The sequence below is a fragment of the Anolis carolinensis genome, chromosome 1, assembly GCF_035594765.1.
Source record: "Anolis carolinensis isolate JA03-04 chromosome 1, rAnoCar3.1.pri, whole genome shotgun sequence".
NCBI classification, from domain to species: Eukaryota; Metazoa; Chordata; class Lepidosauria; order Squamata; family Dactyloidae; genus Anolis; species Anolis carolinensis.
The window spans coordinates 332,268,653-332,276,239 of record NC_085841.1 but is presented as its reverse complement, the minus strand read 5'-3'; positions in this window follow the sequence as shown (position 1 = coordinate 332,276,239).

Below are 7,587 nucleotides of genomic sequence, written 5' to 3'. Positions count from 1 at the left end.
CAGTTTTGAGTCATCTGCTAATTTGATAAGGGTTCCCTTAATCCCATTATCTAAATTATTGATAAATATTAAAAAGTGTCCGCATCAAGACAAAACACAGCACTCCATCTAAAGCCTCCTTCCAATTTGAAACACGGGCATAGATGACAACTATTTCAGCACAATTTTACAACCAATTATGGATCGATTGATGGTGTTTCCATGTATTCCATCTGTATTCAGTTTTCCCTGTAGATAAAGGTAAAGGTTTCCCCTGACGTTAAGTCCAGTCATGTCTGACTCTGGGGGTTGGTGCTCATCTCCATTTCTAAGCCGAAGAGCCGGCGTTGTCCATAGACACCTCCAAGATCATGTGGCTGGCATGACTGCATGGAACGGCGTTACCTTCCCGCTGTACCTATTGATCTACTCACATTGGCATGTTTTCGAACTGCTAGGTTGGCAGGAGCTAGAGCTAACAACGGCCGCTCACCCCGCTCCCGGGGTTTGAACCTGGGACCTTTTGGTCTCCAGCTCAGTGCTTTAACGCACTTCGCCACCCTGTAGATGCCTGTAATCACCCAGATTCCTGGCTACAAGGAATGACCTGGAAATAGTCACTGAAGGACGACAGCCAGGACGAGCAAGAAGCAGCCCTCCCAACATTGCTGGACTTATTCTGATTATTCCCATCCAACATAGACATGGTATTAAAATCCAATAGCATTTGAGGATGGCCACACTTTTTCAAACACAGATGCATAAGGCGCAACAAACAAGACAAATAACAAACTCCATTGTCAGACAGGAAGCTAGAAAAGATCTTCATAATCTCTCTCCAATAAGAAAAGAGCCACAGAAAACTCCTACTTGAAATACCAACTGGAGTAGATCCATTGAATCAATGAGATATGTATGTTGATTCACCAAGCAATAATTAATCCAGTCTTGAATACATTAATTGGTCTCTACCCTAGTTGGGACTTCCAATAGGAGTCGGGTCTCTGGCTCCAAGCAAGTTCAGTGCCATCTAGTGACAATGATTAAGCATATTGTCCACATTTGTAATCTTCATAAAGGATTTAAACTCTGGTGAGAATGCTTAATGGTCAATTTCTGTATCACTGATACTTTAAAGATATCTTGATTAATAATGCAGGAGATAACATCAGGATCATCTTCTATACAAGTATAACACACAAAATTAGTTGGCACTAAAGTTCAATGTATAGGGAGAAATATAATTAAATTAATCCACTGTCTTGCCCTTTAGCCAGTTTTAACCAAATCATAACCAGCACAGCCATCTGTGTTTAAGAATTCCTAAATCACCATGAAATTTTTCCAGAATTCATTTTCCTCAGGAAGTAAGACAAAGTTCAAAGTGGAGTTCTGTAAGGTAAATTTGCTCACAAGAAACAAAAAGCTACTCATAGCCTGAAGTATTTGGAACAAGTACTTCTATAAACCTTATGAGCATTGAAATAAACTCTTTTAAAACATCTAATGCACTCACAAAAAACTTCTATTTAGCCTTCAAATGTTGAAACATGAAAATAGTATTGCCACATCAATACAGTTTCCCCATTATAATTATGGAAACAGAAGCAAAGCAACTCTCCAAAAACATTATGTGCTTTTTTTGTTTGTTTCTGCCCAGCATTTCTTATGATTGCATTTCATAAGGAACTATTTGTACTTTCTCCTGTGCACCAGATCTCTGTTCTGATCAAACTGTGGTTTGCATTGTAATACTTTAAATGCAGGAAAGTGTACAGTTCTGTGCTGTGAAAAGGCTTTTTGGGCCCTTCCAACTTTCTAATTCTTTTTAAAATTCCATTTTGCCCTCCACTTCTGTCACATCCAGGCTGAGGACATAATCTAGTAGCTGCAAGAAGAAAGCATGCATTATTCTGCTCTTTGCACAGAGCTGGACACTTTGAATTCCATGCCAGTAGATGGCAGTAGAACTTATACCTCAGCCAGTAAAAAAAATCATAAAGCATTCAAACCACCTATGCTAATTGCAAGGCTCTGATTTATAGGCAAGTCTTAAGAATAGAGAAAATACCAGTAAGTATAAAATCTGCATCTGCTTTTTCATTGTGCTTGAACTACCTTTTACTCATTCAGATTTCATTTCCAGTGGTGATATATTCCTGGGCTGTAACAAAAAAAAATATTGTATTAATAAAAAAAATTAAATCCTTATTCAGTTATATATCCCTTTAAATGAGGTTGTAAGATCATGGATCATCCAGTTAGTACTTTACTTCCTTCTCGTGTCCTATAATGCCTGGAATATGTTGTAGTGAAATATATTATCAGTTAAACTGGCTATGATAGCCATGGCTCAGACTATAGAGTTGCAGAGGAATTTCATCCACTTGCTTTCTAGATAATGTGAATGTCAGCTCACCACAGCCGCTCCTGAATGAACACACGAGACTCTCTGTGGTATCACCAGGAGCTTTTACTGTAGGAAACATGAACATCAGAAAAGCCAAGAATGGGAGGCTCCGGCCAACCCTCCTTTATATACCCTCCCCCTCATTTGAACAGTCTCTTCCCGCTCAGTAAAACCCCGCGCAAATTCCCCGCCAAGTCCAGCAGCCGTTTCTCCTCCGAGTCCTGGGACGCAGGTGTCTTATCAATGTCAGTGACCCTGAAACTCAGAGCCACATCCAGGCTCTAGTAGCAGGGTTCTGACATGGCGTCCTCCTCCCCTTCGTCCTGGAAGGAAAAGATTAAACACAACTATTGTTCTCCGCTGTCCAGAGTTCCTTTATACTTTTTTAACAGGCTGCAATGGAATACCGGGTGTACCTTTCCTAGGTCCTTTGGTAGCCTCAGCTCGTAGGTCACTTCGTTTATTCTTTTTGCTACCCTGAATGGCCCTATATAGCGTGGAGCCAATTTCTTGGATGGGAACCCCAATTTCAGGTTTTTTGTGCTCAGCCAAACCAGATCTCCTTCGCCCAATTTGTCCCCCTCTCGGCGCCTACGATCCGCAAAGAGCTTGTACTTCTTTTGTGTTTCCCGCAATGCCTCTACCACGGTTTGCCACCCTTGCTTGATTTTGGCCGGCCATTCCTCGTCGGTCTGGCCCTCCCCTTCCTTCCACTCGGGTAGCCTGGGGAAAGGTGCCACCTCCTGTCCGTATACTATTTCGAATGGGGCACGACCTGTGGCCGAATGTACGGCCCCGTTAAAAGCCATCTCAGCAAACGGAAGAAGGTCCGCCCAATCATCCTGTCTATAATTGGTGTACATCCTTAAGAATTGGCACAGTGTCTGTTGGGTACGTTCGACCCCCCCGTTGGTCGCGGGATGAAAGGCCGAGCTCAGGTTCCTTTCTGCTCCTAACAGCTGTAAGAATTTTCCCCAAAATTTTGCAGTAAATTGGACTCCCCGGTCACTAATTATCTTGTCGGGACACCCATGTAGGCGATATACATGCTTCACATACAAATCAGCAAGTTTTTCAGCTGAAGGGAGTTTTGGCAGGGCCACAAAGTGTGCCTGTTTTGAGAATAGGTCCAATATTGTCCAAATGTATCTGTGGCCTCTGCTGGGGGGTAGTTCGCCTACAAAATCCATGGCTACGCATTCCCATGGCCTCATGGGCTCCACCACCTTCTGCAATAGCCCCTGGGGCTTCCCCGGTGGTGTTTTTCCCTCTGCACATAATTCACACTGCGTGACGTACCCCCTGGCGTCTTTCCTCATTCCGGGCCACCAGCATTGTTTGGCCAACAGTTTAATAGTCCTGGTGGGGCCTAGATGACCCGCACCCTTGTTATCATGGTACTTCCTTAACATTTCTCGTCTTAAACATTCAGGAATATACAATTTCTTATTTACAAACACCAAATCCCCACACAATTCTCCCTTTTCTTTGTTAGTTTGTAACCATTTGTCCATTCCATACGCTCGCTTCAACTCTTCCTCCCATATTTCTCCTCCCCCCGTGGAAATGGCAGTACGTTTGTTTTCTTTGGCCGCTTGTGCTCGAGTTAGTACTGCCAGGCCCCATTGCTTATCAAGAAAAATACTCCCTTCAGATTCCTGAATTCCTCCCCCGTGCTGAGGCATCCGAGAGAGAGCGTCAGCGAGTATGTTATGTTTCCCCTGGAAGAATCTGAGTCTGAAATCAAAACGGCTGAAATATTGGGCCCATCTAATTTGCTTCGCTGATAGTTTACGAGGGGATCTTAGATACTGTAAATTTCTATGGTCAGTCCACACCTCAAACGGTGTTCCACTTCCTTCCAGAAAGTGTCTCCAGCACTCTAGTGCTTTTAGAATCGCTAAGGCTTCTCTCTCCCAAATCGGCCAGTTTTTTTCTGTATCGCTAAACTTTTTTGACAGATAGCCACATGGCTTCAGGTTCCCCCCCTCGTCTTTCTGTAGCAGAACTGCCCCATATGCCCGGTCTGACGCATCGCAATGTAATACAAAGGCTTTAGACATATCAGGGTGCTGTAGGACAGGCTCCTCAGTAAAACGCTTTTTAAGGGCTTCGAAAGCTTCCTGGCATTCTATTGTCCAGGTCAGTTTGGCCCCTGGGGCCTTCACTTTGGCTGTTTCTCCCCTGCCTTTAGTCTTTAACAAATCCGTTAATGGCAAAGTGAGGCGCGCAAAGTCCTTGATAAATGTTCTATAGAAGTTTGCGAACCCTAGGAAGGATTGCAGCTGCTTCCGTGTTTTGGGGGCTTCCCACCCCCTCACGTCTTCTACCTTCGCAGGGTCCATCGCCACTCCCTGGGAGGAAATCCTATACCCCAGAAATTCTATCTGGTCTTTATTGAACTCGCACTTGGCAAGCTTCGCATACAGTTTTGCTTCTCTCAACTTTTGCAGGACTTCCCTGACTAGTTCTATGTGTTGCTCCTTAGTCCGAGATACTAACAATATGTCATCTAAAAAAACAAAGACTCCCTTGTACAACAATGGATGCAACACTTCGTTGATTAATTGCATGAACGCGGCGCCTCCGCCGCACAAACCGAAAGGGAGCACACGATAATTGAATAATCCGAATGCACAGGAGAAGGCCGTCTTCCACCTGTCCTCTGGTTTAATCTGCAATTTATGGTACGCTTCAATTAAGTCCAATTTAGTGAATATCTGTCCCTCCGATAACTGGGCGATCAAGTCCTTCACTAAAGGTAGGGGGTATTTATTTACAGAACTGATTGCATTCAGGCCCCTGTAGTCAATGCAGAGCCTCAGCGTTTGGTCCTTTTTGCGCCTGAACAACACAGGCGCCCCTAGAGGGGAATTTGAAGGCTCTATGAAACCCCTCGCTAGGTTTTTATCAATGTATTTTCTCAGTTCCTCCTTTTCCCTAGCCGACATTGGGTATATTTTTGCCTTAGGAAGCTCTGCTCCTGGGACTAGCTCTATCTTCACTTCAACTCTCCTCTTCGGTGGGAAACTGTCTGCTTCCTTCTCATCAAATACGTCCACAAAATCCCGATACTCTGGGGGTAATTTATCTGCCAGTTCTGCTATCCTGATAGAGTCTTCCTCCCCCCTTTTCCCCGGCTCCCTCTCCACTTCCTGGCTCCCTCCTTCCAACTTCATCCTGAAGATCATGCTCTTATCCTCCCAGTTGATTTGCGGGTTGGCCTGCCCCAGCCATGGCATGCCTAGTATAACATTATAGCTGGCTATTTGTGATATCACAAATGACACCTTTCCTTCCCAACTCCCTATCTTACACTTTACATCTTCGGCACTGTACTTAGCTAATGATCCCGATGCTGTGGATCCGTCCAACTGCGAAAAAGCTATTGGGGATTCTAGGTTCGTTCTTTCGCATCCCAATCCCTCGGCTAATTCAGGGGAGATGATGTTCCTGGAACATCCACAATCCACAAATGCTTTGCAGGTTGCTTGTTTGCTGCCACTTTCCAGCTGAATGGGGACCACTATCATGGCTTTGTCCTGACTTACCAACCCCCCCGAGTGGTGCCTCATCGGTGGTTCTTCCTCGGCGCGTTTCCCTGCCACGGCTCTTGGTTTGGGCGGGCCTCCGCCTTCCCCTTTTCTCTGCCAGCACTCGGCAGCCCTGTGGCCCAAACGGCCGCACACGAAGCAGCCCCTCCTGCTGGTGCTCACGTTCCCTGTCGGCTCCGTTCTCCTCCCGGCTGGGGTTGATCCCTCCTTCCGGCTCCCCTCTTTCATCTGCGGCCGCTGCTGTAGCCCTCCTCGGTGCCTCCTCGCCTGGGCCAGCGATGTCTCGATGCGCCCCGCCAGCTGAATCCATCCGCGCAGTGTGTCAGGCTCATCACGATGCACCGCCCAGGAGAGGATCTCCCGCCTGAGCCCCTCTTTGAAGAGTTCTATCTTTGTCACTGCAGACCATTCCGGCACCTTTTCAGCGAGGCATTGGAACTCCTCCGCATACTCAGATACCGACCTCTGCCCCTGGGAGACGGTCTTCAACTCCTCCCTCGCCCGGATCTGCTCCAGTGGATCTCGGAAACGGGTCTCCAGGGCCCCCATAAAGCGTCGGAGTGACCCCAGACATGGGTCGCGCCGCGCGTGTAGTTGAACGTACCAGCTGGCCGCTCCCCTCTTCAACACTGCACCAATGGCCCGTACCCGGCTGGATTCCGTTCTAAAAGTGTGAGCATTGTCCTCCATATAGCCCCTCACCGTGGTCAGGAAAAAATCCAGTTCAGAGGACTCTCCCCCAAACTCGATCCTTAGTTCCTCTCGTCTCGGTAGGGGTCCCTGTGGTGGCAATCCCCAATTCTCCGCCCGTCGCAAGCCCCCTTGCGGGCCAGTGGGCCCCGCTGCTGCTTCCCTTTGTCCTGTGCCACGCCCGGCATTCGCCAGGGGCACCAGGGTCTCAGTTGGGAGCGTAGCCGGGATTCTCGGAGGCTTTTCCCCTTCGTCGTCACTCTCCTCCACCCGCGTCAGGCTCGTTTGGATCTTGGGCCGGGCACCGGGCTCCTTTCGCATTTCCCTTCCCTTCGGTGCTGGGAGGTCTGCAAAGCCCTGGCTGCTTCCCATGCTCACGTCCCACATTGAGCTAGCCCGAAGTTCCCTTCCTCGCTCCGGCTCCGCCAAAACCGCCAGGCGCTCCATCGCCCTCGACATCACTGCCAGGGTGGTCTCCATCGCCGACATCCTCTCCTCCAGAAACACCATCTTTTGCGGGCCTGGGGAAGGTGAACCTTCCTCTCCTCCGGTGCTATCTCCCCGCACCACTCCGCGCCTCTGGGTTACCCCATTTGGCTGGGCATAAGCGGTGGATGACGCCAGGGCCGCCAGCTGGTGGAACTCAGCGTCCGGCTCGGGAGTGGCCCTTTCCGACCTTCCTCCTCCGGCGCCCAAGAGCTCTTCATCCTCCACTTGCATGTTACACCTCACCGCTACAGCGGGATGGTGTCCGTATTCTTGGCTTAGTGTCAGCTCACCACAGCCGCTCCTGAATGAACACACGAGACTCTCTGTGGTATCACCAGGAGCTTTTACTGTAGGAAACATGAACATCAGAAAAGCCAAGAATGGGAGGCTCCGGCCAACCCTCCTTTATATACCCTCCCCCTCATTTGAACAGTCTCTTCCCGCTCAGTAAAACCCCACGCAAAT